Genomic DNA, 13,017 nt, shown 5'->3' on the forward strand with positions numbered 1-13,017 from the left:
TATATATATATATATTTTCTGCAAAACAGCAAATAAATTCAGACAGCAATGCTTTTTTTTTTGGTAACACATTATACAGGTTTAACTAGGAACAAGGATTCTAATCATCAGTCAAATGAAAACATGAAACCTCCTGTCCCTAACTACATCTCTGCAGCAAATTTTGTCCAGTCTCCTGGTTGGGTGGAGTAGGGAAGACATTGGGTCCTATTTCACAGTCCTATAAAGAATTAGTGAAAGGAAGTGGAGGCTTTACAGTGGTGGAAAAGGAGGTGTTTGAGCAAGAGAGTTTGGACCCGAATTAAAAGCCAATTTTAGTTAGTAATACAATGTAAGAGCCTAAATGTGAACAGTGTATTGGTGAGAAATCCTTAAGACTTCAGAGATCCAGGCAGGTTGAAAATATATGTACAGAACCAGAAAAATTATAAAAGTGGGCTCGGGAGGGGGGGGGCAGAAAAAAGGAGAAAAAAGAAAAAAAGTTTGGCTGGTAACATAAAGTAATTTTCATTTATATGTGGGTGCCGACTCCAGGCAGAAGTTTGGTGAGCCCTTACAATGGACTATAACATTCTTCCATCATTTTATATAATACAACACAGAGAAAGAAGAGAATTTATTATCCTCACTTTACAATAGTGTTCTCAAGCAAGGCGGCAGGAATCTACAACTCAGCTGTCCCTAGCCTTAAGTAGAATTCAATTTCCAGTGGCAGGTCTGTGTTCCCATCAAGATGGTTGCAGCAGGTTTTCCCTGAGCTGGGCAGGAATGCCTGAAGACTGCACGTATGATGCATGAGAGTAGAGAAAAAGGGGCAGAGGAGTGGGAAATGTGAACTCAACAGAGCAGTATGGACAGGAGTGAAGTGTTTCTTGGGTAGCCCCAGCAGGAGGTTGCAATGGGAAACTTGGGAAATGTCTGATATCAAGAGCCAGCAGATAGCAAAAAGAGCTACAAAAAGAGAGTCGTACTTAATGTAGTCATATAAATATACTCATTGTTTCATAATGCCTCAGACATTTGAAATATGTTCCTTTACATTTCCAATCATCTTTTTTTTCAAAGATTACAAAATTGAAATGCATAAAAAATTCTCCAGAATTATTATCATATGATACATAGCAACCATGGTATGTCTATTACAAAAGCTTTTTGAAGAATATGCTTATTTAATATAGATTGATTTGTTAATATGTAAGAATATGGAGGATAATATACAATTTCTGCATGAAGGTATTTGATTCCATAAAATTCTATATTATCATAAGGCAAAAATTTTAATTATTTTAACAATTAATTATTTCTCATTCATATCAAGGTCCATGAATATATTTATGTCTCAAATGTATATTTCCACTGGATGATACAGGGACCCAGACTCCTTCAGATCCTCCAAATGCACTGTATTTAGAAAGCAGGTGGACAAAGAAATCTTAAAATGGCATACTTAATTCATAAATTTCAAGACATGGAAATGTTAAACATCACTTTACCCACTTACCTTTGATGAGACCTATAGCCCACATATTAAAAAGTTTGATGCAATGCCTGGCCAAAGGTAAATATTGTATATCATAGGAATGAGAAGGTGAATCTTTGGGGATGGCTAATCAACTTTGGTTCAATTATGTAGTGTCTGTAGTACATATTTCCATTTACATTGTTTCACTTCATACTTAGAACAAATCTGAAGTAGATTTAGAAAGTTAGATATTTTGCTTTCACATCACTAGGGAAAAGTCCACAATCCAGTGCTTTATTTCCATAGCAGATATCTCTGTAATTTAGTACAATTAAATTCTGGTAGAGCATGTTGATTATTCTTTCTTTGTAGCATATCTGTCCTTGACATAAAATATATTTTTATTCTTTTTAACCTTCAAATTCCAGATATTTTTCCACATGTAGTTTTGCTTTCACTATACAATCTAGTGGAATTAAAATAGTTAGCATTGACCTCAAATCATTATAAGGTGTGATCATTAGAATAATACCATTTGTGATAAAATGCATTTCATAATAATGGTCAAAATAGGGAAAGTATAGATGAGAGATTTGTTTACAGTATTTGAATCTAGTTCAATGTCACACATACATATCCCTAATAATTGTAGGATTTATAAGTTTGTGACAACTATATAACTTGTAAATTGGCTACTGATCTCTTTCCACAATACTGTAAGTAGAAATTAACTATCTCTTGAATTTTATTAAAGCATACCATGGGATGTGAGAAAATAGGAAGACAGTAGTTTACTATGAAAACTATAAAATATTTTCTACTCTCCCACGTGTTTGGAAGCTTATTACAGGAGGTTCGGAGCCTAAGACCTATTAAAGAACCTACTTCCTCTGACAGTGCCCTGCCTTCTCTGCTGTCTCTGGAAGGCAATCCCTCTGTTATAAACACGTTGCAATGGCGCTGTCAATTATTCTTCATCTGTCATCTATGATTAGTCTCTGCAAGACTCGTAATCCAGAAAATCCCCATCTCATCCATCATGTCTCCACATATGGGATGTCTTTTCTAAGGCACTGAATGATCCTTATCCACAAATTCTGGGGGACAATGTGAAAAAACACCAAGAGCAGCAACATTATGCCCCCTGCATGTTATGAATCTAAATAAGCATTTAGACTTCAGAACAACCATTCTTTAAGTGATCACGCTGGATACAAAGCATTCAGCAAATAATGAAGCATAAAGATCCTTAGATAGGCACATTCTCAATCTGTGCAACAGAAGACATGGGCAATAGCTCAGGATTTCAGAGTTTGATGTATTTAGGGCTGTGGATTCAGTGACGCACCTATATCACATGGAGGCTGTCCCCCAGAAAAACTGTTGCCTACATCCTCTAAGGTGAGCCCCTTTCCTTGGAAGGCCCCTTAGAGGGCCTACATATCTGCTCCCAGCCACCATGTTTGGCCTTTTACCCACAGACATCTTTTGTTTCTAGCCATACTAGAAAAAAGAATTTATTGAAGCCATCCTAAAATGAAAAGGTTGTTTGAATTTAAGGGTGTTTGTGCTAGCTCAGAGTGAGTCATTTCTGCAGAGAGGGCAAAAATGGCCAAACTAAAGTGCTTTTAATACTGGCCTTTAGTATTTAAAACTGTAAGTATTTGGACATTTGTAGTCCCTTTTTTCCTTTATTTGGCATATTTTATCTGAGATTTTTCATATTTCGAGTCAGTACTTAAAGACTTGTATTTTGACCAGGTTTTGGCTGTTGTTCATCACAAAAGGCTCAGGTTACCTGTGAAGGAAACGGAGGACCTGCTTGGCTTCACCCAAGCCTTCAATGCTAGAAGATGTGTTTTCTGTGGCTGTTATAATGAATTACTACATACCTAATGACTAAAAAATTAAAAGCCTGAGATGATTTACTTACCGTTTTCTTATATTAATAATACTCACTGACTAGGTTCAGGGTGCTAGCAGGGCTATTTTTCTTTGGGGAGCGTCTGGAAAAATATCCCTTTTCTTGCTATTTTCAGCTTCTTAAGGGTCCACACATTCCTTGGCTTTAGGCCCTTCCCATTTATAAAGAGAGCAGTGTCCTGTCATGGAGCATGGTTATATCACTTCATACCACTTGAACCCTTCTGTTTTCCTCATTAAAGGGTCTTGTGATTACGTTGGGCCCACCTGGATAATCTCCCTCTCTTCAAGCCAGCAGATTAACTACTTCAATCCAATCCTCTGCTTTAATTACTGTTAGAGTCTGTAAACAAGTCAAGATGGCGCCTGGCATTTTGCCAGGGGGAGTGGTTTGTGAGGTGGTGCCAGGGAGCCATTAAGTGTGGAGATTCCTTATTGGTTGACTGCTGTATCGAGTTTATGTTAATTAAGATAAGCTGTGTGGAATGTATATATACCCCTCCTGTCCTACAATAAACGGCTCCCACTCCTGCTGTATCAATGTACACAAGTTTTTCGTCACCCCCCTGTTATTTTGCTGCAGCTGGGCAGTGGAAATTACCTTTGCCCTACCCTGCAACCTAGCATATTCACACATTCCAGAAATGTGAACTTCTCTGGGGAGTGGTGACATTATTCTGACTACTGCACTAGGACAATCCAATAACCTAGACACTTGAAGCTCTTTTCATAAACAAAAATAACTTCTTACCAGCCTTGCAGAGAAGATCCTCCCATTTTCACTGGCTTCGCAGGGCTTTAGGATCTGACCATTACCTGCTGGCAAATCTCTAACAGAGATATAAAACTGGTACCATTTCTCAAGTCTCCAACTTTTGTAAAACTCTCAGGATAATATCAATACAAATCTTCTAGGCTTCAGGTGTATAACCCAAATCTGATGCAGGACTCTCATTTCATAGGTGTCCTCTCCCTTACCCTGGAAAATAGGATCCAAACACATAAAATGACAAGGTTCTCATCAAACACAGAAAACAGGAGATGAGATATGATACCATCGTACTCACAGACTCTTCTTATAACTCCTCTACCACATGAGCCAAGCCATGTCACAGAGGAAAATCGCAATATAAACACTGATGAGGTTAATGGCTCTGAGACAAAGTTGCTTCTGTCAGTTTTTCTATCAAGCTCAAAAATGAAAAATTCAAAGGATCAAAAATAAAGGTAATATGAATAAGCACATTTCCCCAATGATGTCTTATTCCAAGAGACCCACATTTAAGTGTCAATCTTCACACAGGCACTTTCCACCATCACTTTTAGCAAGGGTCCCAGCAGCTCCTAAGATTCAGTTCCATTACCACATATTTCAAAGCAACGAAGTTCACATAACTGCTGTTCAAGTCCTGCCACCTTTCTATATTCTATTTTCTCACTTAATATTTGCTTTTCTTTCTATTTTCTCAATAAAACCTTTCCCATCTTCATGTGTATTCACAAGCAGTTGGGAAATTTTCCCTACCTTATTTTCCCTCAATTATGTTTATCAGACATTGGGCAATTTTGTCTGTAGGATATTCATTTTTGCATAGGATTTTTAAATACATCAACCTACAAAATATTCAAAGACATTACAAAATGATAATGAGTTTAAATTTTATTAAGATTTTATGCTTTGTTATTAAACATGGAATATGGAATGTTTTGTACTTATAACTCACAAAAGTATACATATTGTACACACACACATACATGAGTGTGAAAAGTTAAGAAATTCTTTTGTGGTTTATTAATAAGTGCCGATGGATTTCATTCTCTGAGTAAGTTGTACAGCATTTGGGATCAAATAATACACTGTTAACAAAGCATGGGCCAAAGATAATGCTTTTCAAAGAAAAATTCACAGGACTACTAAGTGAGACTAAGTTATATACATGCATCTGCACCAAACAATCTTACTTTCTCTTCTCAAATCGCTTCTTTTAAATGAACAGTGTAATTCTATTTAGGAATAACAACACAGAATGAAAGTTATTCTATTATTTCTTTTTTTATTTTGTCTCTTTCTGTATTTTATTGCACTTGATTGAATTTTCCACTTAACTTTTCACCTATTATATTTTAACAAATTAATAAATAACTATATCTTTAGTTCATCCTCAATAATTATTGTTTTCTGTGCTAATTAGTAGCTTTAAGCAATTTTAATTAGTAATGTTTGCTTCGTGACAAATAAAGAGGAATAATTTTATTATTATTATCATTATTATATTAAAGAGCACTCCAAACAGACTAAGAAGATTATGTATAGCAACAAAGAGGCTTAAATTTAGCTTATGTTATTGTGAAATGATTATAAGGGGAAACAGAATTTTACTATGTCATGCTTCCAGAAGAACTCAATCTTGCTGCCTTTCACTGAAATTAATATTTTAGTAAGAAGATTTAGGGAAACATATTTGATAATCCCTGCTTGAACAATATGTGCATATGCTACTTCATTTTTTCTTGTGCAGATGGGAAAACCTCTGGTAAGCCTCAGATGCCCACCCAAACCCAGCGCTCCTTTGCACCCCTGAAGCATCCACACTATTCTAGTTCTTCTGTGGAGGAGGATTGTGCTGTGCTCTCCATCCAAAGTCATTTAGTTTTACTCTATACTTTGTGATGTTTGTCTGTCTTCCCCCTCAGCACTGATAAGCTAAGAAGTAATCCAGTTTTTTTTTTTCTCTCATTTTCTGTGCTATACCCAAAGACAAGGACAAAAGAATCACAAAGAGAGGCACAAAGAGCCACAGTAACATAAATCTCTCAAATTCTTTGTAGCAATATCACAAAGCTGACACATTTCTTAAGCAGCTGGTCCTTTCCACATGTTTTTATTCTGAAATGGTAATTCAAAGCCATGACTGAAAAGGTTAGAAATCCAAAAACTACTTAATGGATATATTGATTAGTTTCAGTCCCATTATAAAGTTGCTGGGTTGGTTCTTCTAAAAAGCAGCATCAGAACAGAATTAACCCTGCAAGAACAGAAATAACAGAATTAACCCTGCAAGAGATTTTTCAGGAAGGATGACTGCATAGGAAATGGAGTAGTGGGGGAAAGTGAAAAGAACCTCCATATCTCCATGCAGTTTGAACACAGGTTAAAGACAAAAGAGGCAAGGAGAGAAGTGTGTGTAGAAGCCCCTGAAACTGCACTTGCAGTGCGGGGCTCAGCATGGCTTTGAGGAGACCTCCAGCCAAAGTCTCTGAGCACCCAAGGGTTACAGCAACTGAGGAATGGCCATGCCCTAGGACTCCTGCCACTTTCCCTCACTGGCTGGGATGGCTAGTGAGAAGTGATTAAGGTCACTCAGTGGATGGGCCCTGCTCAGCTATGTCCCTGAGATCACCTGCACCACATCATATACCTGTCAACACTTTCATAAATATTTTTGTGGCTAAAAATAATTAATTTTTCTCCCAAACTTTACCTATATTATCTCCTATATTTCTGTATAACTCTGTCAAATCCTGAAATGTCAATTAATGGGAGAATATTGTGTTCTTAATAGAGAAATTAGAATAAGCAAAGTTACACATGACTTGGAAGAAATTTCCCAGTTTTTGTTATTTGCTTTGATTCTTTTCATCTCATTAGTGTGTTGAGACCATGTTCTGCAGTGAGAACTGATGCCCAATCTTGGACTCTTTTTATGAATACATGTATATTAGTTTTAATCACTTTTTAGATTATTTTGAGAAGCTAGGCTAAGATTTGTTTTAATGTATATTTTTTGCACTTTTTTCTCTATTTTCAGTATTTTTATATTAACTTTCATTTTATATATCTGTCTGAAAATATGTTGAATAAAAGTGCAATATCAGTGTCATTTAAAACTGATAAAATATATTGCATTGTTAATACTGTTTTTCAGAGGAGCCAAATTAACCCATGATATGGATAAAATTAATCAAATAAAATGCTGTTAAGTTTTCAGACTTAAATCTGTCAAACATTGCTTCAAATATCCATTTCAGAATAAATGTTGAACTTCTCATGGTGATGTTTACTTGCAAGGAGCCATATTGGCTAACACTGATTCAGTAGTATTAATTTCACTGGTGCTAATGTATCTCTATGACGAAAGGTTAGATTTGATTCTTTTCAATTTCTTTATTTCAAATCTGTGTTTCTTGGATCTTTGGGGAAAATAAAGGAAACAAACAAAGGTCAAAACTGGTTGAACTTTGGAAAAAATGATGAATATAACAGAAATAAGAAAATTTATTTGAGGAAATTTTGCAACTAAAGTAGAAGCCGCTTCAGTGCAGTGTGGGGTTCAGCATGGCTTTGAGGAGACCTCCAGCCAAAGTCTCTGAACAGAATTTGAAAAATTTTGCATCTAAAGTAGATGCATTGAAATGTTCATCATAGAAATATACATTGAGAAAATATGAATGAATTTCATAAGGATTTAAAGTGAGGAATAGTTTGCATTATTAAAAATCATGCTGCTGGACAGTGTCCACCTTTTTCTCAAAAAATAAAATTAAATTAAAAAAAACAGGAAATGACAGAATATTGTATCTAGGCTTACACGAATTTCAAAAGAATGTTGGGAGATTGAGAAGAAAAATCTATTATAAGTTCTGTCCTTTGACGGCAGTGAAGAAATTCTTCTTACTGAGTGCCTTTAAGAATAACCTTGGTGTAGACAACACTGAGCCAATAGAGATCAGAGATGGGGAGTGAATGAGTCATATGGTTGCTAAGGTGCCAAAGGCCTAACCTCTCTAAGACCTTGAAGATAAGAGTGAAGAGTTTTAAATTGGATTCAAAATTGTACTGTATTACTTGGTGGAGGTAGGGGTGGAAGCCATAAATTCAAAAAGTATTTTTCCCTTTTTCTTTTCTGTTCTTCTCACCTTACCACCCTTTGGGATTGATTGCAGAAATATCAAAATATCTGGACTCACTCGTCTGGCTTCATACTTTCTGAGTTACCAAACAAAGAAAAAGAAATCAATAAAGGTTTTGCCTGGTCCTTGTCACAATACACTGCACTTTTCCAGTGCATTTTGTACTATTTCAGTCACCAGGAATTATCTAGCACTTGGAAATCAGGTACCCAACTATCTCCCATTTTGATACAATTACTTCTATATCAACTTAAAAAAAATATGTAAAACCTTCAATTTTTGAATTTATAACTATAGTTAGGTATGAAGAGTTTTTCATAATTTTGCAAAGATCTTTTTCAAATATGATAACTTTTAGAAATGTTATTTAGGTTTAATACATAGCAAATATGCAACAAAAATGTTATATTTTACACATATAATTTATATGGTTGCCAGTTTTAATGCTTCAAAGAAATTGAATATGTTTTATTAACATTCCGAAGTAGCCATTGGTCTTATGAGTACTTGTCTTACATTTTGAAAAAAATATTGCATTTATGAGTGATTAAGATTAATTAAAATAAATCATTTCTTTTTTTCTATTACTTTTAAACAGGACTATCACAATCTCATGGAATTATATCTTTGATGATATGTGAGTTACATTTGATTTGTTGTCCTTCACCAAAATTACACTCTATGTAATCATAGTCACAGGAAATTCAATTTAAATTAATTATTCAAAGCATATTTATTGTGAGACAATGATATAATACTTCACTGAAGTTAAGACATATTAGAATTTCATCAACCTTTCATCTTCTAATTAATCAAAATAGAGATAAACACTATTGACATGATCTTCCCTCTATAGACACAGGATACTGATGCCCTCTGCTCTTTTCTAAAATTACATGCAGCTGTGATTTTTAAAACCAATCCAAACTGACTGACCTCAGAAAGAGTATTGCAAAAAATGACTAGATATGCCAGTTTCCTCTGTGGCTGTGGTACCCATGAAAAGTGCCACCACTGTGTCGGAAGTGTTTCTCCAAACCACAATGACCTTCCTATCCTCTTAGTGTTTCCCTTCCTTCATGAGCCCTCAACTTTTATTGGAATCACTACAGCAGCCTTACGGTCTCTCTTGCACTGTGGTATCACCAAGTCATATTGACCTTGTCATTTTTTTCTTCAAAATCTGAAATGGCTTATGTCAGGCAAAGGAATATCTTGAAATTTTCTTTTGGAACTCTAAGCCTTCCACAATTTCTGGTCAACCTACATTTTTTCTTTTAATTTTATAGTACTTTCTGAAATACATCCTGTATTCCAACTATACTAAATGTTTCATTATTCCCAAACTGCCTTGTTTTTCTTAACCATTTGCATACATAAAGTGTTTCTTTGTTTAGCATAATTTTTTTCCATTTCATTGATTAATGACATTCTACACTGTGGATGCATCCACATCAAATCTTATCTAATTTCTAAAGTTCCTCTACCCCAAATCATCCTGGAATGACTTGTGGATCCTTCAATTTTCTTCATGAGCTTTAAGCAGACTCTAATCCTACTTTTATAACATTTGATAATGATATTTTTAAGGAATCCTTTGTCCCAGCTCAATGCAGTCAGGCAGAAGAAATTTCTTACATCAGCAGGTTCAAATAATTTGGTTTATTTATGCCTTCCGTTGATTGAATGAGGCCTACAAACATTAAGTTTTAGTTGGTGTAATGATTCTAATGTTAATCTAATTCCACAACACTCCCTCAGACACATGAAGAGTAATGTTTGACCAAATATCTGAGTACTTGTAACTCTTTCAGGTTGACACATGAGATTAAGTATCAGGAATCTGACTCTTGTCAACTTGGCACCTATACACAGCTACTTAATCCATACCTAATCTCAAAATAAAAAACAATAATAAGGGAACAATTTACCAAATATAATATTATAATGCCTACAACCAAAAATGTCCTCCCCAAGAAGAAAAAAAAAAGTCCATGAGTGATGTTTACTCTTATTCTATATCTTAAATACTATGTTGAAAATTAGTAACACATAAGTACTATAATTCAAAGTCAATTTACATAACAAGTGACATAAATAAGAAAGAAAACAAAAATAAACACAGTTCTCAACTGGATCCCGTGCAGGTGATGGAAATGGGATTCCCTGTTGGTGGAATGGGTTGGCTGCAAAATAAAAGCTAAAAAAAAAAAAAAAAAATAGAATGATGAAAAAACCAGGACTCAGAAAAAAAGCAGGGGTGAGGCAGTTTAGGTGATCGTACAGATGGAGGTCCTATACTAAAAAAGCAAAATGGAGCCTGCACTTGCATTATTTATATCAGGAAATATCAAAGGCCTTCCATAGAATGTTCTTCACCAAAAAAGTTTATAGTTGAGCTGTCCAGTTCCCACTGGAGTAAGTCCATCTCTGAACTACTATGAGGGATCTTCCTAGTACAACAGAGATACAGGTCATGTGCCTTGGGCAATCTATTGCATGGGAGAGCCATGGATAGTTCCCTAGGTTAAATTTAAAATCTCCCTGGCTGCCATATGGAGAGAAGACCCTCAAGTAATTCATGGGTAGCTTCCTGCACACAGTCATGCACAGACATACTCATAACAAAATAAGGAAGAAACATTTATGTCAATTACAATCCTCAGTTTTTCGTAATGTGTCCTAGGTGGTATTTATCATTACTTCTCTGAATACCCATTTTACTTTTTCCTGAAGAATTTAGGTCACTAGCAGTCTTACCGGACTGAGTTTTTGCAGATTTCCAATGTCCGAGTCACTGGGTGTTGTGATATTAAGAGAGACACTTAAGAAATTGGCTGTATTCCACACATATGCTTTCTTACCCCCACTGTGGAATCCTAGTTCAATTTCTGCAGAGGAGTCAGGATTAATCATCTGAGACTGCACAGGAACTCCTTTCTTCATCTGTTAGCTCAGGGCCATGTGGAGCCTCAAGTGACCAGGAAGCAGCCATTGCATCCATTTCAGTGCCGTCATTATTTTGTCCTCTGGTAGAAACCTTCCTTGCTTTGGATCTAAGACATCTATTTCAGCATAGTATAAAGTGACCAGATCAAGGAACAAAAATTTGCTAGGGGGTCACTAAGGGTAATATTGAGTGGCACCACTCCCATTTCTACCCATTAATTTCTGAACTCATGAGTCCTGACTATGGGGAAACAGTAGCATATATTTGGTGTTTACTCAGAGAACCTTGCTCTAACCTTTCAAGGTACTGCCACCTAGCTGCTCTGTAACCTGATCATCAAAGGGCTATTCCAGGAATAAAGGTGAGGCTCAGAGGTAGAGCACTTACCTAACATGTTCAAAGCCCAGGGTTTACTCTGCAGCACTGAAAAAGAAAAAAAAAACATAAATTAGGAAGGAAGAAATAAATAATAAAAGGTTTTTCCACCACTCTATTTTGTAAGATGCTTCAGGTTAGTAAGACAGAGACTTCCACGTGCATGGGCCCCTTGTCAGATCTCATTTACTGCTAAGATATTACCTTGAGCAAAAACAATGCTGTGTAGAAAATAATAATGGTTAATAAGGAATCTGTGAAATCTGGATGTCCACAGGTGGTGGTTTTGGCAGAAATATTATATGCAGAAAAGAAATATCCATATCCTTGTTCATAGTGCCTTGTCTAGTAAGAACACAATTCTCAGGTGGCTAATTCATTACCCCCAAATGAATGGTTTCAGGTTGTTAACTCAAAATTGGTCTTTGCTACTGGTATATGGAGCATTCATTGGTGGCCATATCTTGTCGTCAGTCATTCAGTCTTGGTGAGAGGAAGTCCGTCCATATTTGTGAGACTATGCATGACATGCATCCATGCCACCATGGTCACTTTGTACTTACTGGGTGATGATATGGGTCACTGGGGGAATAGACAAACTGGTATTCATGAAATGAGCCATTTTGTCCACTTGATTGGTAAACTGTGCTATGCTGAGGTCATTTTTTGGTGTTTATTCACAAAAATACAAATATCTTCCTATGTGATGCCTAATCAGAAAGGTGTATCCACAAACCTTATTCCCAGGTTTCATTGTTGACAATCTTCCAATTGTGTTCCTTTTAATTTTGTGATTTCCCAGGCAAACAATTGGCCTCATTCCAAGAATCTTTACACATTCACATGTCTGACTATTCCTCCTAAGCAGAGTGCACTACTAGACACAGCAGCTAATGCTCTGTCTACTAGGATTGACCTTCCCACCACCCCTTACCACCCCTTAAGAACATCCTGGAATATTCAGATATATAGTGCCACAGCTGCTTGTCTTTTTCCCATAATACCTGAGAAACCACCTGTAAACTAAGCCTGAGTCTTCGTGCTCTGTCACTTGCAGATAGGAAACTCCTCATAAGGCCATAGTGCAGTTCAGAGAGAGTAAGCAATAATATATATATATATATATATATATATATATATATATATATATATATATATATATATAGAATGATCTCCTCCACTATATTTGCCTATAGGAACTGTCAAAATGGCATCCTTATTTGCTACTGCTACTGGAGAGTTGATGTTCCTCTGGGATGGGGTTGATATACTTCTAAAGTTGCATTGCTGACTTTGCCAGTAGAAATTGAACTTCTTTTGGAGAGCTTGTAGATAGATGCAGAGTGAAATACATTCATGCACACTTTATACTGGGAAATGTATTTATTCCGTCAAC

The sequence above is a fragment of the Ictidomys tridecemlineatus genome, chromosome 9, assembly GCF_052094955.1.
Source record: "Ictidomys tridecemlineatus isolate mIctTri1 chromosome 9, mIctTri1.hap1, whole genome shotgun sequence".
NCBI lineage: Eukaryota > Metazoa > Chordata > Mammalia > Rodentia > Sciuridae > Ictidomys > Ictidomys tridecemlineatus.